Source organism: Schistocerca piceifrons, chromosome 3 (assembly GCF_021461385.2).
Source record: "Schistocerca piceifrons isolate TAMUIC-IGC-003096 chromosome 3, iqSchPice1.1, whole genome shotgun sequence".
Lineage (NCBI taxonomy): Eukaryota > Metazoa > Arthropoda > Insecta > Orthoptera > Acrididae > Schistocerca > Schistocerca piceifrons.
In genome coordinates, this window is record NC_060140.1 from 100,547,129 (window position 1) to 100,569,111 (window position 21,983).

Here is a 21,983-nt window from a genome sequence, read left to right on the forward strand (position 1 = left end):
AAGAAATACGGGAATTTAATTACTTTACATGAGATTTAATATTAATTGCTTTTTAAGTTTCCGTTTTATTTATGCTAGTTGGACAGATAAATTACAAGAGGAAAGTACACAACCAGTAGGTAATGTCTTCACTGGTGAATGAAAATGGTTCAAAAACTGAGTTCACCATACTGACGAATTTTCTAAAAATCATATCAAAAACTAACTTCACCATACTGGCGAATTTTCTAAAAATTCTCATAATGCCAATGTCTCCCCTGAGTTGCTTGCTTTCATAGAGCTCGAAACCTGTCATCGAAAGCCACAGTGTGACAGTATTATGAGTGAAATGACGCATATTAGCCATTCAGGGAAAAACAGACAAAATCCGTTAAAGTTGAAAGGTGGCTACACTGTGCCACTGCGCCAGAGATTGCGCCAAAGAGTACTATTAAGCCGCCTCCACAGTGCTTGTTATGAGATTGTAGAAGACAGTGGTTGTTGAGAGTTCGTGGCAGTCAGTGCTAGTAGAGAGCACAGTGTGTGTTAAGAGCTCGTGATTGTCGTGAAGTCGGAGTGAGATGTGGTAGTAAAGAGTGTTGCTCCTTGTTTTATGCAGTTATTTGATGGGAGAGATAGCAGATGTTATTGTAATGAGTGCATTTCGTCAATATATATGAAGGTAAAATTTATAATGTTTTTTTTTATTAATTGTCTATCTGAAATAATGTGTCACTACAGGTTCAGTCAACAAAGCATCTGGCTTGTGTTCTTGGATTAGAGTGGAATTCTGGTTTTCTTGCGTAATTATAGTTTTCTAATTTTCTTTTGTCACGTCTGTATAGTTGGTATTTAAAAATTCTTGTCTTGTTGGAAAAGAACCGTGCCAGATGCATACGTTGAGTCACACTCCCACATACAGAACAGTTACATTTGTGCTTGGATTTTGTAGGTTTTTTAGTTGCTGGGGACTTAATTAATTAACTGTGTTTACGAAAATTTTCTTACATTGTTTGTTGCAGTCAGATAGCGTAATAATACTAGTCAGGGCCAACCGATTACGAGACTGCGTAATCGGACATACAGCTACAGCTACTAAAAATATTTTCAATCTTATATTTAATTAAGCCCCCATGCACGTGGCGACCGCTGCTTCGGATCGTCCCTTGGATTCTTCTGATTGTGAAAATTGTAGACTGTAGTATTGTTGTAGTAATTTGTAGTTTATTAATTGTAGTCTATTTTGCATGTGTAGATTTGGTAATTGGCATTCTTTTAATGGTATTTTTCAAAATTTAATTTTTATTGCCTTGTATACGCGTTTGACAATTTAGTGCAATTATTTCAATTGTTCGATTGATCGTGTTTGAGGGAGTCATTGCATTTGAATGGTATTGTTGAGATAAAGAGTCACCGTGTGTAATTTTCGTACAGTGACGAATTCTTTGTATGTTTTGCAAATGATTACGCGATCTATGAAAAAGGCAAAAATGATGGATAGTGAGAATGACGAAATTGTTGACATGGCGAACTCGCCAACAGAGGAAAACAGCATGATGGATAATGAAGTGGAAAACAATTTAATAAGTCGGGAAGACAGTCCGGAACCAGTTCAAGGTTTTTCTCAATCAGAAAATTTACAGAATACGAGATTAATGACAGAAGATTCTGTAATAGTATCGAACAAAGATAGCTTTACAGCTATGACGAAAGAAGTCTATTTCGCGGGAAACGTTAAGGGTGAAAAGAGTTTCGAACCAGTTACTATGGAGCAGTTAATGAGTGCAATATTAAATTTGGGAGCACGTATGGAAACACGGTTAGACTCACTAGACTCACAAATAGGAACAATTATAACCAAGATGAAAGCAGTGGGATCACAGTTACGATCTGAAGTAGAAACTGATATGGGAACAATGGAAACACAGTTAGGCTCACGAACGGGGACATGTTTCAAAAACATGGAAGATGAATTAAAGAGGGAAGTTAGAGAGGAGGAGCAACCGATTTTGAATGCTCACAATAATAGTTTAATTTCAACAGAAATTAGACAAGAGGAAGAGGACCGAGAAAAGGAAGAAAAAGATAGCGTGATAGTACAGAAATTTTCAGAGTTAAATCTACAATGTGCACACGATAAGGAAGAAATAATTGAAAGACTCGAGGAATCCGTACCAAATGACAGAATAAATAACTTAACGCAACAATGTGAACAGTTAACTACTAAATGTGACAACACCGAAACCCGAGTCGCGACATTTACAGAAGACGTAAATAAACAGAAAGAACAATTAAGTGACTCATCGGAAAGAGTTGAGGAGATCTCAGATAAATTGACAAGTGTTAGTTTAGCAGAAGGGTGTGGAGAAAGTAATTTGTTTCATTTACGGGATGCAACAAGAGAGCGCCAGGCGCGCGAATTTAACAATAATCGTCATTGTGACTGGGACAGACGCAGTAGGTCTTTGTCGCCACAATGCGAAAACTTTGACTATAAACACTTTTTGACTGTTCGGAAACTTAAGATCTTCCGCAATTCTAAGAATGACATACATCCATGTTCATGGCTAGATCAATTTATGTACGCACTTCCGCCAAAGTTGCCATTAAGTCACAAACTTGAAATTATGTGCAGTTATTAACGTCCTCAGGGGATTCACTATTCTAAGTGAATATGTGCCGTAGCGAGCATAGGGCCCCGAGCTGTAGTGGTGCTATTTCTCTTTTAGTTTTCTGTACCGCTGCCTACTCTTTTACTATTCTTTGCATCTGTCAAACCAACTCTTCGACTATCAATCTATCTAGTGAGTAAGTAAACAATAACCGGATTTGACTAATGTACCTAAAAGTGATTTCGTAAATTACCATTTGGACTTATTGTACCTTCAGCAGCATTCATTCGTAGCTTAAATGAAATTTTACCTGTTTATCTTCGTGACAATATTACTTCATATGTTGACGACATTCTTATTGTTAAACGTTCTTGGAGTGAGCACAACAAAATTTTGGATTCATTGTTACGTATCTTTGCAAGAGTTGGCATGACAGTGAACTTGGAAAAATCTGAATTTGGTCGTTCTTAGGTGAAATTTCTCGGTCACATTATTGCTACAGAAGGTATTCTTCCTGATCCAGAGAAACTAGATGCTATTCAGTTCGCAATGACATTCTTTTTAAACGAAAATCGGTCGACAGCTTCGTTTGGTTAGTTTGTATTCCTGATGAGTGGGTCAATAAATTGATTTGGTATACGCATTTCAGTTATGCACACTTTGGTCCCAGAAAATGCTTTCATAAATTACGAGAAAATTGTTACTTCAGTAATATGGAAAAACGTATTCGATCTGTTCTTGCCAAATGCAAATTATGTCAAATGGCTAAGCCTCCAACGATTTCTCACAGAGCACCGTTGTTTCCTGTCATTCCAGCGAAATTAAAGGAGATGGCTGCAGTCGATTTGTTTGGTCCAGTGGTTCGTTATACTAATGGTTTTGCGTACATTTTCGTAGCAGTGGAGTTGACGTCAAAATATGTGTGTTTTACACCTTTACGCAAAGCAACAGCTCGTTCAGTATCTAACGCTTTCATCAAACATTTTCTTAAAGAAGTTGGTCATGTTGATAAGGTTATATCAGATAATGGATCACAGTTTCGTTCAAAAATTTGGCTTCGTACTCTACAGCGTCGTAAAATTAAACCAATTTTCATTTCACTTTTTCACCCTCAATCTAACGCTTCAGAAAGATGGATGAAGGAAATCAATAAATTGTGTCGTCTTTATTGTCATCAGAATCACAGAACTTGGGATCAGTATCTTCATATTTTTCAAAACATTCTGAATGAACTCCCTAATGATTCAACTTCTTTACCGCCTCTATTGATATTAAAAAATAAAGCACCGACAAATCGCATTTCTGAAATCGTTCCTTTTCCGCCTTCACGGAAACTACGGCATTGTGAAGTTGTGAACATGGCTCTACGAAATATTGCATCTGCGGCTGCTAGAAGAAAGAAATTGGCGAAACGTCCTGGTCGTTTAAAAAATTTGTCAGTTGGTCAGAAGGTATTAATTAAGTCCCACCGTTTGTCTCATAAAGGAAAAGGCTTATGTCGCAAATTTTTTCTGCTTTATAACGGTCCATACAGAATTCGCAAAATTATACATGATAACACTGTTGAAGTAGAAACTCTTAAATCTCGACGCTCTAAAGGAATACACCATATATCTAACGTAAAAATTTTTGTGGAATGACATACTTTGGAGAACTAACAGCTACATGTAAACATGCGGAGAGTACAAGGATACCGCGCTGTGTTTTGGCGGCGGCATATACTCAAAGCAACAGTCAAGTCTGCGCGCCGCACAAGGCAGTCGCTGACCGCGAACAATTGCTTCCTACGTCACGCGGCTACAGCTGATCGAGCGCTCAGTGCGAATGCACTGACAGCCGTAAACAAAAACTCAGTCTAATTTCTCCGACTAAATTCAGTATAAAGCTATAGTGACTTGATGAATTCTGTTATTAACATTTAGTATTTTGCAGGATACGGTTGTATAAAGTATTTAAGAACTTCAGGTAAATTCTGTGCGTGTCTCCGACGTTAAGACGACTTGCTATCGAGAAAATTTCAGGAAGAATGTAATTTCGAAGAAGAAACTAATAAACTAAAAAAGGTAACTATTAATTGAGTTTATTTTTCAGGTAACGTATTTCCACTTAGGTACGTACTTTAGACGTAATTTGCTGCTCGCGATTACGTGATTCATACTTTGTGCTAATTTCATGTTCTATGGATTTACTTGTGAAGCGACGTGCTTGCATACGTTAACTGATTTTGACAATGATGATTAATGAACTGGGTTGTGACTTGTATATATTATGCATCGCTTGGCTGCTATGCTTTTTGACTGACGTCATATTTTTCTATTATGTGCCTGATGTGCTTATTTATTTAAATTATAATTGTTATCTGATTAATTGTGCTGACTGTGATTATGTATGTATGTTGTACTTTGTCATTTATCTGCTTGCGTCTTCATGTTTACTTATTAAGATTACATATGAACATTTATTTGCGTATGCTGATATGATGATAATGACCTGTTTATTACGTAAGATATATGTTTGCTGCTTTTTGTATGGATTACATATTTACACATTTCTGTTTTGTTGCCATAACTGCTCTTTAATTTGGTGTATAGCAATGCTGATGTACAGTGTATAAACATAGAGTTTAGGTCACACTATGGTATTAATTATAGATTGTTCGCTTGGCAGAGCCTCGTTGTAGGAATTGTGCTGCATCCACTTATTGACATTCTGTTCTCTACTGGTATATTTACTCGCTATTGCAAGTTTTGCTTACGCTCAGTGCCTTATATTTTTAAGATGAGAAAATGAACTGCTATCATTCGACGAACGACATTAGTACAAGAAAGTCATTGAAGTCACATGAGCTGAGGTTTTATGGAAGCTGTATAACTTTATGCTAATAGGAAGGAAGCTAACGACATGACATACCAATACTAGGTTTAGACCATTAAGAGTTATTACACTGCATTTTTCGTGAGCAACTGAAATAGGAAGTGACACTTGACACAAAAAATACTCCACATGTTTGCTTCTGCTATGATTCTTGAAGTGGTGTACACACTGTGAAATATTATGATCATTCACACTCCGTAATCGTACTTAATTACTGAGAGTTATTCGAACTAAGTCTGTTAGAGGTCAGGTATGCATTTCTTTTATTTAATGATGGACAAGGAACCAAAATGTATCTTATAATTTATAATGAGTAAAAAATTTGGGTCAGATGGATTACACAGAGGTTGTGTGTGTTGACACTGTGTCTTCGGATTGTATGGGATGCTGAATTGAAGTTGCATTAGGATTTTATCTGTACTTGTTCGAGGAGACTGACTAGAGGAAAGAGTTGTGTTGGAAGTGAGATGATATTGGCAATAAGGTTCACATTTATCGACGTATTATTGAGGTATAGAGATTATATGAAGTTGATGAGAGGTAAGGTAAATGATATTGATGATAAGACGTATTGAAGAGGTATTATTGAGGTATTATTGAGATTAAGTTGATGATTATTGGAGTTTTGGTGTATAAGAGGTAAAGTAAGTGAGGAGCATATTTTTTGTTGGTCTTATGGAACAAGGAGGATGAAGATACCAGACTAGAACACTAAAATAGAAGGAAGATAGTCTATACACACACTTTGTTAAATAACTAAGCAGTATATACTTTTTTTGGAGAGAGGAAGTAATTGCATATCTTGGCTCACTGACAGTTGTTCAACAACAGTACATTTTGATCTGGCTTGGCAAACATTGGTCTTGACATGATGACTATGACGTTGACCTAACTATTATTGACTGTTATACATTGCTGCCAGTACTACTTGATACACATGATGAACATCAGATTTTGACAGAATTACATTTACACAGTTAACACTATTCAATTACACAGTAGTACTTAATGTGGATGAAAGATGAGTGAGTGTGTTTTGTGTGTTTTCCTTTCCTAATCCTACCCACCTATCTCCTAAATATTATTTTATTTGTTGGTAGTGGCTTGCACTGACACCCATGAATATTATAGGTTTACTGGTATTTGTGTATTGTAATAGTTAATAGGACAATTATCTGATATCATTTATGTGTTTGTTATGATTTGTATGTTTAGTGTAAAAGCACTGTATGTGCATTCAAACTATTGTTCATGCCTGAACTGTCTGATTAGTGAAGATAAATATTCTGAACTGTTACCTGCACTTTTCAATATGATGTGTGACATTTGGTCGTGTTTAATTTCTGCTGATGAACAGTGTGATCAGTGCTAGTGAATTTTATCGAACTGCTTCTGCTGAGAGATGTGACTTTTTGCTGTCTGCACCTGCTCTCAACATTGCTGGGTGCAACTGATGGACTGTTTCTACTGAAATGATATCACTTGTTGGTGTTTGCACCTACTCAACATTGATAGGTGCAACTGATTGACTGCTTCTACTGAAATGATGGCCACTTGTTGGTGTCTGCACCTGCTTAACATTGCTGAGTGCATCTAATGAACTGTTTCCACTGAAATGAAGTCACTTGTTGCTGTATGCACCTACTCAACATTGCTGGGTGCAACTGATGGACTGTTTCTACTGAAATGATATCACTTGTTGGTGTTTGCACCTGCTCAACATTGCTGGGTGCAACTGATGGACTGTTTCTGCTGAAATGATGTCACTTGTTGGTGTCTGCACATGCTCAACATTGCTAGGTGCAACTGATGAACTGTTTCTACTGAAATGAAGTCACTTGTTGCTGTCTGCACCTACTCAACATTGCTGGGTACCTCTGATGGATTACCTCTACTGAACTAATGTGACTTGTGCTGGGTGTACCTGCTAAACCTTACTGAGTGCAACTGATGGACTGCTTCTACTGAAATGATGGTCACTTGTTGGTGTCTGCACCTGCTCAACATTGCTGGGTGCAACTGATGGACTGCTTCTACTGAAATGATGTCACTTGTTGGTGTCTGCACCTGCTTAACATTGCTGGGTGCCACTGATGAACTGTTTCTACTGAATTAATGTGACTTGTTGCTGGGTGTACCTGCTAAACTTTACTGGGTGCAACTGATGGACTGCTTCTACTGAAAAGATGTTACCTGTTGGTGTTCTTTTTTTGTATAAACTAATCATTGAAGGCATTTTATGTGAACATTTGCATAAACTGATTCTTTGTATATTGTAAACTATTATGTAAAGTCACATGTATGAAAAGAAGTTGTATTGCTTACTGTATTTCATACATTAGGTTAGTGAAAGGTCAGTGCAAAGCCAAAATTTTTAACTAATTATGTGATGTTTAGGTATTAATATTATCTTTTATTTTTGTCTGTATTTTTGTGGATGAATTTGGTGGTATTTTCACCACCAATGCTGGCAAAAATACCATCAAATTCTGGCCTGTGGAGGAGGGGCATATGAAAGGTGGCTACACTGTGCCACTGCGCCAGAGATTGCGCCAAAGAGTACTATTAAGCCGCCTCCACAGTGCTTGTTATGAGACTGTAGAAGACAGTGGTTGTTGAGAGTTCGTGGCAGTCAGTGCTAGTAGAGAGCACAGTGTGTGTTAAGAGCTCGTGATTGTCGTGAAGTCGGAGTGAGATGTGGTAGTAAAGAGTGTTGCTCCTTGTTTTATGCAGTTATTTGATGGGAGAGATAGCAGATGTTATTGTAATGAGTGCATTTCGTCAATATATATGAAGGTAAAATTTATAATGTTTTTTTTTATTAATTGTCTATCTGAAATAATGTGTCACTACAGGTTCAGTCAACAAAGCATCTGGCTTGTGTTCTTGGATTAGAGTGGAATTCTGGTTTTCTTGCGTAATTATAGTTTTCTAATTTTCTTTTGTCACGTCTGTATAGTTGGTATTTAAAAATTCTTGTCTTGTTGGAAAAGAACCGTGCCAGATGCATACGTTGAGTCACACTCCCACATACAGAACAGTTACATTTGTGCTTGGATTTTGTAGGTTTTTTAGTTGCTGGGGACTTAATTAATTAACTGTGTTTACGAAAATTTTCTTACATTGTTTGTTGCAGTCAGATAGCGTAATAATACTAGTCAGGGCCAACCGATTACGAGACTGCGTAATCGGACATACAGCTACAGCTACTAAAAATATTTTCAATCTTATATTTAATTAAGCCCCATGCAAAGTCACCACGTGCAAATATAGATATCGATCTTGATACTCATTCTACTGAGGTTTGAATGCTCTGTTTAACCGTTAAAGTAATAATTTGATCCATTATAGTACAATCATGTCTGGCAATTGGAAAATCTACCAATCTTGAAAAAATTCAAATATTCCGATAATATATTAATAGTCCTTAAGTTTGAATGTAAATACACTCCTGGAAATTGAAATAAGAACACCGTGAGTTCATTGTCCCAGGAAGGGGAAACTTTATTGACACATTCCTGGGGTCAGATACATCACATGATCACACTGACAGAACCACAGGCACATAGACACAGGCAACAGAGCATGCACAATGTCGGCACTAGTACAGTGTATATCCACCTTTCGCAGCAATGCAGGCTGCTATTCTCCCATGGAGACGATCGTAGAGATGCTGGATGTAGTCCTGTGGAACGGCTTGCCATGCCATTTCCACCTGGCGCCTCAGTTGGACCAGCGTTCGTGCTGGACGTGCAGACCGCGTGAGACGACGCTTCATCCAGTCCCAAACATGCCCAATGGGGGACAGATCCGGAGATCTTGCTGGCCAGGGTAGTTGACTTACACCTTCTAGAGCACGTTGGGTGGCACGGGATACATGCGGACGTGCATTGTCCTGTTGGAACAGCAAGTTCCCTTGCCGGTCTAGGAATGGTAGAACGATGGGTTCGATGACGGTTTGGATGTACCGTGCACTATTCAGTGTCCCCTCGACGATCACCAGTGGTGTACGGCCAGTGTAGGAGATCGCTCCCCACACCATGATGCCGGGTGTTGGCCCTGTGTGCCTCGGTCGTATGCAGTCCTGATTGTGGCGCTCACCTGCACGGCGCCAAACACGCATACGACCATCATTGGCACCAAGGCAGAAGCGACTCTCATCGCTGAAGACGACACGTCTCCATTCGTCCCTCCATTCACGCCTGTCGCGACACCACTGGAGGCGGGCTGCACGATGTTGGGGCGTGAGCGGAAGACGGCCTAACGGTGTGCGGGACCGTAGCCCAGCTTCATGGAGACGGTTGCGAATGGTCCTCGCCGATACCCCAGGAGCAACAGTGTCCCTAATTTGCTGGCAAGTGGCGGTGCGGTCCCCTACGGCACTGCGTAGGATCCTACGGTCTTGGCGTGCATCCGTGCGTCGCTGCGGTCCGGTCCCAGGTCGACGGGCACGTGCACCTTCCGCCGACCACTGGCGACAACATCGATGTACTGTGGAGACCTCACGCCCCACGTGCTGAGCAATTCGGCGGTACGTCCACCCGGCCTCCCGCATGCCCACTATACGCCCTCGCTCAAAGTCCGTCAACTGCACATACGGTTCACGTCCACGCTGTCGCGGCATGCTACCAGTGTTAAAGACTGCGATGGAGCTCCGTATGCCACGGCAAACTGGCTGACACTGACGGCGGCGGTGTACAAATGTTGCGCAGCTAGCGCCATTCGACGGCCAACACCGCGGTTCCTGGTGTGTCCGCTGTGCCGTGCGTGTGATCATTGCTTGTACAGCCCTCTCGCAGTGTCCGGAGCAAGTATGGTGGGTCTGACACACCGGTGTCAATGTGTTCTTTTTTCCATTTCCAGGAGTGTAACTCAATGAATACCTACATCGACTTACGACATGAATGAGCCAATCGTAAAGGAAGTGAAGTTACTACATTAGGAGCACGCTCGAGAGCACGTTTTGCTTACCTCGTAGTCACATAGTGTGTCCTCTCAAACTTCTTAGAAATCTATGTTAACCATCATTTGACCGGCGCTACTTTACTGGCTGCGGACATTAGTCGGCCAATCACCAAAACATTCTTCCAACACGGTGGGTGCCAGTAAACTTCCAAAAAATCAATGCCTCATTCCCGTCGAAGTTTACTGGACCAATTCGAACAGGAAAGTCTTTGGAACTTCGCACAGATTCCCGCACTGGCCTTGTACTTGACCAGTCACAGAGCGTACTTACTAAGGAGAGTGAGAAGTTCATTGCCTATTGCCGGAGGTGGGTCGGTTCCTTCCTCGTAAAGAGATCTCGTCGCCGATGGGCAAGTGTTACCTCTGCATGGGTGGGTCCGAGCCAGTGTGCCCGGGTCGCCGTGTCTCCGAGTTCCGAAAGGACATCAAGTTGAGCTGGGTTGGAGCTGCAGTGAGCCGTTACCGACACTCATAACTTGAGTGGGGACGACCTTGGTTGGTCGTTCGGTCAGTCGTCTCATCGGACGACGTGTATTTGGTCGCCGACCGCTTATGGAAACACTGTGTGTGTGTGTTACTTGTCACTTCTCCTTGTTGTTCCACGGTGATTAGTTTTAGGATTGTCGGAGTTCTTTGTGCAAGTGTTTACGTGGAACTGCTTGTAGCTTCTGTGATTTCCGCTGAGCAGATGAATGCTGACTGCGTACTGGAGTAGCCAGTCGGTCGGTTGCGACAGAGCAGGGAATTGATTAGGTTGTTGGTTGGTTCTTCAGCCGTTCCTAACTCAGGCTGCCACCCGATTATTTAGTGTTACGCTTGGCTGCCTGTCTCACCTAAACTGTTGTTAAAGTTTCCTCCCTAGGCCGACCCATGGAACACTTCTGAGCACCACTGTTTGTTGTTTGTGATTGTCATTTTATTTGGTCGCAGGTACTGTGCCAGGCTTTCAGCCGTGTGTTAATATTGTCTGTTTTATGTTTAGTATATGGCCTTAAGCCGAACTTCATAACAACTTTAAAATTAAGCATTCAGCCGTGTTTCATTGAAAATTCTTGTTGCTCTGCTTTTAGGCCTTCAGCCGCGTTTGTTTCAGAATCTGTGGCTTTAATATATAAATCCTTGTCTGTATGATTTCTCTTTAATTATCTTGAATTCTTGAAACAGCCTTCAGCCGTATTCTGTAAATGTTTATCTTAAGGTTGTCTTTAATTATTCTTGATTAATTGTTTGGGCCTTCAGCCGAGAAGATACTTCAAGTTTTCTTAAGAGGTTTTTTTATTGTACTGTGTAAAAGCTTATCTTTAAAGTCTCTCTTTTATTATGCGAAGAATCTTCCTTAATATGGTCTTTAGCCGGAATTTGTAAATGCTTGGATTTAAAGAATTTCATTAGCTGATCTGAAATATTATTTCGGCCTTTAGCCGAGAAGATATTGTAGTTTTACTTAAATAGGGCCTTCAGCCGTTACTCTAAATCCTGTTGTTTTAGAAACAATCATTTTAAACCTATTCTGGAGAAGTTACTTGGGCCCTCAGCCGTGAATTGAACTTTGTCGATTCAAAGAGAAAACTGTGCATTGGTTTGAGGAATAAAGTTGTATGTGTTCTTATATAACTAACAGTAATTGACCTTGCCCCCTTTACACAACCTGATCCGCTTTGTCCTGCACAACCAGATTTCAATATGGTAAAAGAATAGTACAGGATTAATATGAAACAGAGTACGATGAAGTAAATGGACAGTGGACCCTAGACAGTCTTCCTCCCAACTACTATTTATGTAAAGCAAACAGCAGCACTGTAGCTTGCTAAATTAACTGAAAGTAAATTACAAGGGTCGTTGAATAAATAACGCAAAACATTTTTTCTTAAAGCAAGTTGATTTTATTCAAGATTCCCCACTGTTGTGGATGCAAAACCCTACTTCTCAAGATAATCTCCATTCAGTGCGACGGCCTTACGCCACCCTATTGCGGAGCCAACGTCAATAACCTCCCCACCATCCACGCACCGCTTCCCTTGGAGTGCATTCTCCATTGGGCAAAAGAGATGGAGGTCGGAAGGAGCGAGAATAGGGCTGTAGGGTGAATATGGAAGAACATTCGAAGCAAGTTTTGTGACCTCCTCTCGGGAGCGCAGACTTCCGTGAAGCGTTGCGTTGACATAGAGAAGGAGAAATTCGTTTGCATTTTTATGGCGACGAACACGGCGAAGTCGATTTTTCCCTTTTCTGGGGTTAGCACAATACACTTCAGAGTTGATCATCGCATCATGATGGATGAAACCTAACGTAATAACCCCACCAAAGTCCCACAAGACCTTCGCCATGACCTCGCCGGCTGAGGGTGGAACTCTGAACTTTTTCTTAGGAGGAGACGTGGAATGGTGCCACTCCTCGGATTGCCGTATTCTTTCCATTTCAAAACGATGAACCTATTTCATCGCCTGTGACGATGTACGACAAAAATTTGCACGATTAGCCTCGTAACAAGCAAGCAGTTCCACACAGATGGTTCTTCGTTGCTATTTATTGTCTCCTATTAGGTTGGGAGGAACCCAGCGTGCAGGAACCTTTAAAAACCCCAACTGGTGGTGTGTCGACAGTACTAACATAGAGCAGCGATGTGTTTTATTGTGATCCGTCGATCACCTCTGATGAGAATGTCCGTACGGCTTATTGCTACCGATAACGTTCTAAATCATAAGAACATCCCAGACGCTGTGTTTTGGTGCACTCTTCTTGAATAGAAACGGCCAGGAGCCAGTTGTCTCGAAAAACGACCCCACGACACCAAACGCTTCGCCCAATCGGATGGATGCTACAAATTTCAGCGCCCGTTACTCAGCCTTTACGTGCTTACCGAATAAAACTTCAAGCCGAGTTCAGTCGAAAATTCAACAGCTCGCGCACTGGTGTGCCTGTCCAGTAGCAAGAGGGACTTTTAAAAACATAGGGACAAACTGTTGTCTAAAAAGTCCGATCACACCACAAGCCAGCTTTGGAAACTAAAAACTCAAACTTCGTACTCACGCTTCTACAACGAGTACCAAGAAAGCTATACTTATACTGCAATTGCACATGCACTTCCAGATAAATACACACTCATATATCACAGGGATGATAGTGATCATGTTATGGGTAAACAGTAACACAGGATGCTGACATAAAATAAAAGAAATGAAATCAATCCTGTTGGCTCCACATTAAATCATCTCGCAGGCGTGGTCAGCTGATTAGCGAATATTAGAAAACCAATCTGCTGAACTAAATGAAGCCAATTTAATTATTACAAATAATGGTTTCATGAAAAGTGGCAGAGACGGATGCATTTCAGACTGAAGCCGAATAAATGTGCCAATAACTGTAAAACATGATGATCGCAGCACCAACTAACAGTGCTTTTCTTATCGTTTTGTTTGTTTGTTTTAACACGGGACGACTGCTGGACGAGAACTAGACAAATCAGAATGCGCCCATTTGTGGGGAACGGTTATTAATCCTTGGGGCCACCTGCACGATTTATTCTAAGCCAGTACTTTCACAAAGAAATACAGTCAGTCTCGAATCAAACCCACGACAACTGTGACCGGTCACAATAGACGGTAATATCAGCACTTGTGTGCAGAGAATTTGTGAAATACAACTCGTAAAATTCAAACTAAATTGTGTGTCACAAAACATCGCTGGGAAGAACCGAGATCCACTGTGTTGTAATCTTCTGCCATAGCACATAATTAGTGAACAAATTAGGATCAGACACTTTGCATTCCATAACTTTTTGACTGAATTGCATATTTCTTCATACACGTTTCTTCCTGGTAATTTATTTACTATGGAACAATCAGTGGTAGGGAGCGGACAGGGAGTGGTAAGGTCTTGTGCCGAAATTAAGTGATACATTTTGAGAAATATTTCATTACACTCAGTTTCGAAACGCAAGAAATAATTAAGTACGACAACTAATAGTATGATGTATTTTAACACTTGCATAAAATGATTAAGGACTATTAAAAACTATTTACCTGACCATTCACTTTATTTTCTGTACAAAGTGAAACTTCGACAATTTATTCTCAATTATGTTAAGTTTTAAGAGGGTAAGTGAAAAAATTGCCAACCACACTATTGAACTTAAGACCACAGCATGAAAAACTAGTGAATCATCGAAACAACCTGAAATTCAGTAAACACTAACCCACGTTTCTGTAAAGCTAATCTTAGTTAACTGCAACAGTAGTTATGTAAAATTTCTAGATTTTTACAGTTTTTGATAAAAGCCTGAATTACAAATAACATTCTGCATAATAAAAGTACGTGCGGCTCAACTGCACCATATTTAAATATCCATACTTAGCTTAAAACTCAGTAACAATTTCTGTGAGTAGCTCACTATAACTTATACAACCTGAATCAAATATCTGCTTCTCGAAGCCTAATCGTAGTAGCAAACAGAAAATACTTAACGATCAGAATTATGTAATGATAACTGAGGCAATTCGCTGTTGAATGAAAGAAGTGAACAACAAATTAATCGACTTACGTAGACAGTGTTTTATCAGCCATTAATAGTACGAGAGTCATCCTTTACCATCACAGTCGCCATCGACATGTGGAGTCTGCAGCTTCCAACAGCTCAGGCTGTATCTGCATAATTCTGCACACCGAAACAAGAATACAACAAATTCCTGTAACGTAAAGCGATTACTACAACCAGCTAAAAACACAATTTTTTTTTCAGTTTCAACATTTTGCCTACACAGGAGCAACAACCTCTTTAATATTTCATGAATCGTTTATTAACAGTCTGTCACAAACATATGTACTGCAACTGTGACATTATTAATAAAAGTTGCATGAAATAAAAAACACAAGGTGTATGGCTTGCAAGTTTAAAACGGTAATATCAGTTATTCGTACTTACGTATATGTAAAAGCTCAATCCATACTAGAACCGCAAATAACGTGACCGGAAACCAGGTCACTGAAAGTTACTTAAGTACTTAATGAACCTTTCTGTGGCTTTACACAAATGAACACACTTTAACCAGTGCGCTACGAACTAGTCTAACAATTAAAACAATTTCTCACCGCTTTTTAGTGGATCCGAATATTGCAGTACCCTGTTTGAGTTCTATAGTTTCCTCTGGGTTTAACTATGACAACGTTGCAGGGACAGACTACTGGCGCCAGAAAGTGCGACCACGACTCCAGTACTCAGTTTTCACAGTGCTGAGAAGGTGCTTTCTAAAATCTCTTTGTGGAAATATGGTTTACTGTTTGTCCAGGAGGCACCCACTCTTTATGAACAATTCCCTTGGCATCCAAGTAGCACACAAGCGCCCGCATCTCGTGGTCGTGCGGTAGCGTTCTCGCTTCCCATGCCCGGGTTCCCGGGTTCGATTCCCGGCGGGGTCAGGGATTTTCTCTGCCTCGTGATGGCTGGGTGTTGTGTGCTGTCCTTAGGTTAGTTAGGTTTAAGTAGTTCTAAGTTCTAGGGGACTGATGACCATAGATGTTAAGTCCCATAGTGCTCAGAGCCTCAGAGCCAGCACACAAGCATGAACTTCACTTTTGACTTTCACATGCGAGCTTTCTTTGGTCTGGGTGATCCCTTTGAGCACCATTGCGAACTTCGACTTTTTGTCTCTGGATGATACTGAAAAAAAAAAAAACAACTTTCATCACCAGTGATAACACGGCACAACATTTCTGGATTGAATTCCGTTTGCTCTAAGAGGTCGACTGCCACATTTTTTCGTGTTTCTCGGTGTCGTGGTATGAGATTTTTGGGGACCATTTTTGCACAAATCTTTCTCATACCAAGATCGTCAGTTATTATTAGACTAACCGTTTCTTGATTGATGTTCAATTCTTCTGCAATCATTTTCACGGATAATCTTCGATCAGATCGTACGAGTTCAGGCACCCTGGCCAAGTTGACATCCATTAGCGAGGTTGATGGTCATCCACTGCGGTCTTCATCTTCAGTATTCGTTCTGCCTTCACTAAACATTTTATGGCAACGATAAACTTAAGCTCTTGACATAACCTCCTCTCCAAAAGCCTTCTGAAGCTTATCGTGAGTTATCGTCGCGTTTTCACGTAATTTAGCACAAAAAGAAATGGCATACCACTGCGCAATATTATTCAGTTCCCTTTCCGTGACGGGTGACATAAGCACGCGTTAACTTATTACAGCACAACTCACGACTGAGTAGGTGCATCGATGTGCCGCTTGGACTAGAAGCAGCTTATAGACGAAGATCAAAGACATTGTGCCTACGCAAGCCTGCAGGGTTGCCACATCTTGCAAAGAAAATTAGTCTCATTACTTTATTGTCGCACCTCGTATACTAGAAAGAAAAGCAACATTCGTTGGATATCATTTTAATTTTTGGGGCAAAAATATCACTACCAACAGATTTCAAGTAAACATTAAATAATTGATAGAAAACACAAACAAAAAGTTTTAGTTTGGAAACGTCGACTGCTCGTCGACGAATCAAAATACGTTCTTCTTCGCCTGAGATGAGTCTGTGGGAATAATAATGCAATCTCAATGTGAAGGTTGAAGGTACTTCTGCTGCTACAATTTTGAAAACTCGGACTCATTACTTGACAGCTGGAGACAGATGTCTGCGTCAGCATCTATGGAAGGAGAACACGTTTTGCTTTTTTAGCAGGGGGGGTACAATTTTTTGTTTCTCAAACGGATCCAAAAGTAACCGTCACTACCTAAAGTAGATCTCAACATTAAATTCGTGGCAGTTTCTGTCAACACATCATATTCATTCCTCCAGAATGGGGAGATAACCCAGGGAGTACTACGAATACGTTCTCCGGGCCATAACAGCCCCTCTTCCAGCCTGGTCCCTTCTGACGATTGTCGCGGAGTGTTCGTTTCACATCGATGGGGCATAAAACGCTACTGAATGAAAAAGGTCACCTGTCACCGCTCAGTCGACATCCAGTTACGGTACTGGCGTGCAGATTCCAGCCTTCGCCACAGATCAACGTCAGTATGCATTGGTGCATGAGCCAGGTGCGTGCTGCAGAAGCTCATATGCAACAACCTAAACGGCCGTTGAGGAGATGTTGGACGTTCCTTGGTTCATTTGGACAGTCAGTTGCTCAACAGATGCACGTCGATTCGCCTGTCGTTCACCCTTGTTGTCTTTGACCCTTGATTCACCACAGCTGCCTCGCCGCCTGTTTTGACTAGTACCATTCTGCCATGCACGGTGTACTCGTAATTTCACGACGGTGGCATGCAAATCATTTACGAACGTAGTCGGATGAGAATTGCTTCCACGGTTGATCCGAAAGCCAGTAATCGTGGTCTTCGGGATGTCAGATAAATCACCCAGTCTCCGCATTACGACGACTGCACCGTTACCCGCGTCTGCCTGACACACTTCATATACCTTCCATTGCTACTGCTGGCACCTTACGTCTGTGAGTAGTTATTGCAAATTGACTTCGAACATAGGCAATGGTTACATAAATGTGACTGGACCATGTATATGTACGCGTCTTCTGCGTACTGTCATAAGCATGTCTTCTCTTCCAGCAGTTCTGAGGAAACATTGTTCCATGTGAAACGTCCCCTTAGAACAATTATACATGACTGTCCTTAAACTGACACACAATATTTTTAGCGCAACGCATTCTGACTTTCAATAATCCCTACAAAAGAGTGGCCCTGACTAACATTAACCTATACCTTTCACAAATCACTTACCTCACAAAAATCTTCGTTACTCGAACTACTGCAATACGGCGAGCGCCACTACTGCCAGCTAAATAAAAGATTCAAACTACAGAAGGCACTAACTACTGATAGGCATAGTTAGCAAATGAAAGATTTTGATAGAGAACAAATGATGTATTTACCTTAATAGTCATAATATATATAGCAGTTCATGACATCCAGTCTTACAAATTTCAAAACTCCGCCATCTCTCTCCCCACATCCACCACTGCTGGCGGCTCACCTCCAACTGCGTAACGCTACGCGCTGTTCACATCCAGCTGCCCAACACTACAATGGCAGACAACAATGCAAACTAGCCACAGACTGCACACAGCACAGCTGGTGATTTTCATACAGAGCGCTACGTAACGTTGCCAATGAGAAAACATAAACAGCCTACTTACACATGTTGGAAGGAGAAACAGCCTTGGTCGTATTTTTTTGTTATATTATCCGCAAAATCGATTTTCGGTCACTTAGTGACCATCCTCAGTGCTAGAAGTTAAAAATTTCACATAACGATCAGAGAGTATAAAACAGAAAATCACAACTACACCTGCGTATGAACATAACAGTTGGTAGGAACATGAACCTGTTCAGCAGACCTCGGTGTGCCAGGGCTTGGAACGCCCTCTATGTGACATGTGTCACATGAAAACTTAATATTTCTGGTTTTGCGAGATATTAACACAAAATAACTCTTGTGCATTTGGGAATCATGAAGCAATTCAAATTTAAAATGTACGTAAAACACATAGCAGACGAAGGGGGAAGGAAACATCTAAAATACATTGGCGTATTGTTTTTTAAAAACAAACTTACAAAACATAAAACAGATCGATAATAAGTTGTCAGAGTGCAGGACAGGTAAATGAGAAAAAGACAATGAAAAAGAATATGTATGAATAACATAAAATGAGGTATAACACAGGTTAAAAAAAAAAAAAAAACATAATACCCATCATCTGGCGTGGGAAGTTAGAAGTACAACGTTCGTGATTTACGTAAAATGTTACATTAACACTAAGGAGTCAAATATGTAAAAAATAGTAATAGTATGAAACTGCCATTACGCAATAAAGTCGCCAATCAATTGTTCCATGTGTTATCACGCACCACAGCAAATTCCATCAAGATGTACTGTGAGTTAGTAATTCGGGAAATGCTTCCCTCCGTGGCCTGAAAGACAGTGATCACAACCTTTTGGGCGTCAGAGAGATCGCTCCGTCTCCGTATTGTGAGAAAGACTGCACTGTTTCTCGCGTTCCCCGGACATTGTTTTCACACCCTCTGTTGCTAGTGCTGGCACCTGTCGTCTTTGTTACTGCACGTTAATGTCGAGCATAGGTTGTCACACTGGTGTGACCGTGACTGTGAAATTCGTTGCACACTGGCTATGAAACTGTGGATATCTAAATATTATAGCGATATTAGTAGTAGTTTTATTTTATGTGTTAGATATATGTTGGTTTATACTCGTCAATGTTTAGCAGCACATAAGATACGAAACGGAGAGCACATTGCAGGCAGGTAACTCACATAGCTTGCATTCACAGTGCGTTGCGTGCATAGCTGCAGCTGTTAAAGGGACTCCCAGGCGAGTCACGAGCTGGCAGCACGAAATGACCTCGCTGCGGTCTGCATTCGCTCTGTGCAAACACGAGTTCTGCCGATTGCAATCATGCATGGCCGTCGTTTTACATAATGTGGCTACAGCCTTCAACGGTTAAGATCACCAGCGCTGCAGAACGGAAAGTTCTCTCCGCTCTGACTGTATACAGGTTGGTTATAATGAAAATTTCGCTTCTTCAGTCACAATAGACGGGAACCTATATACCGTATGGATACCCAGTGTCATAGGAATTACGTTCAGACTCTGCGTTACAGCTTTTGCATAGTTGATACTGTGTCATGACTTGCAGTTAGGCGACGGTACTGGCATGGCGACGTCGGTTGAAACACAAGCATAAGTTTAACGTTATAAGCTAAAGAAGTGAATTAAAACTTATGCTGCGGCCAGAACTCGAACCTGAGTCTTTTTTGCTTACTAGGTAGATACGTTGAACATTACACCACCACATTATGGTCAACAGAGATGCACGAACTATCCAAGTCAATTACCCTCCCCAACACAAACTGCAATTCGCATCTCCCCTTATATTGTCACTATTATCAGGGCTCTCCGACATTCGAATAGCACCCCAGCATTGGACGTAATGGGTAAATGCTGTACTACATGTGATGGTATAGATCTTAAATTAAATTTTCCCTGAGACATTTAAGTCTATAATTTATCTACGATAACGTTGGAAGCTGAAGAATTTGAGTTTGTGTTGGGGAGGGTAATTGACTTGTGTAGTTCGTGCAGCTATGTTGACCATATGGCTGTGGTGATGTATTGGTCAGCATATCTGCCTAGTAAGCAAGAAGACACGGATTTTATTTTTTTATTTTTTGAATGTTTTCCTTTACTATGTGCCCTATTTAATTTATATTGTTTACTCACTTTCCTCTCTGCCTCTCTTATGTATAATCTGTAGTATACGTAAAAAAGTCTTCTTCCATTTCTGCTCCATCTATCATGCTGATGTTTCGCTCATACTGTCCCACCTAACTGTGCAAACTAAAGGAAGAGAACAAACCAGAATGCACAATGTGCCTGTGGCATCATAAGTGCGTCACATACAGAAATTTGAACTCAAAATCAATGTGTCGATGCTACATATAAATTATTATGTCTGTCCTGCAATGTTTTACAAAAAAAAAGGAACAATAAGAGAAAAACCAAAAAGAAAAGAATATACAAACGAAAACCTATAAAATGACAGTAATGTTAACCAACACTAGGAATACAATAGGTTAATAGAATGAATTGTTTTTTTAAAAATGCATCGTTGTTCATATATATTTAAATAAATATATATGGTTACAAAAAAAGCGGTTCGAGACCTGGAACCAGCACAAATTTTAATTCACTTCTTCAGCTTCCAACGTTATCGTAGATAAATTGGAGACTTGAATGTCTCAGGGACAATTTAATTTAAGATCTATACAAGCATCAGTGTTCATTAATGTTGCAGACAGTCAACTTGGGTCTGGGCCGGTATTAATTGGGTTCTTTATTCATAAGAATAGAAAATTACTTAACTCTCCATAATAGTCCACGCTAGTATCACTGCTGGTGAAGTACAAGTCCGCTACGCACACTACACTGATCGCTAGATGGAGGTTGAGCTAACTGCAACAGCGACTCCCCATGGGCTGCGAATGAGGACTCAACTCGTTGACTGGAACTAACTGGGCCCTCCGGTAGTGGCGCCGATCTAAATACTGGCGGCCTAGAAGGCGTTATCGGCACGTTTCTTGCGAGTCTGTCTTTGGCCTCTGTCGATCTTCTCGCAACCTCTTAGCTGCGTGGAGTGCTCGCGACGGCTTACGCCAGCACAACGGGGACACTCTAAAGTAGCGAATTTTTACTTATATCCGTCCTGTACATCTACGTCTGTACCCCCCCTCCCCCCCCAAGCCATGTCACGGTGTGTGGCGTAGGTTATATTTGGCATCATTATCATGTTACCCGTTGCTGTCCCTTTAGTGAAAGGTTTGGGGGAGAACAACTACGGGTAATGTTCTGTACGAGGCCAAATTTGTTTTATGTTTTCGACTTGGTCATTTCGCCACCCATATTGGGGGACTTAATATGTTCCCCAACTCTTCTTCGAACGTAGGCTCTCGGAATTTCAGCATAATTGTCTCCGTGGTACACGACACCTTGTTCTAGTGATTGCCTCTGGAGTTTG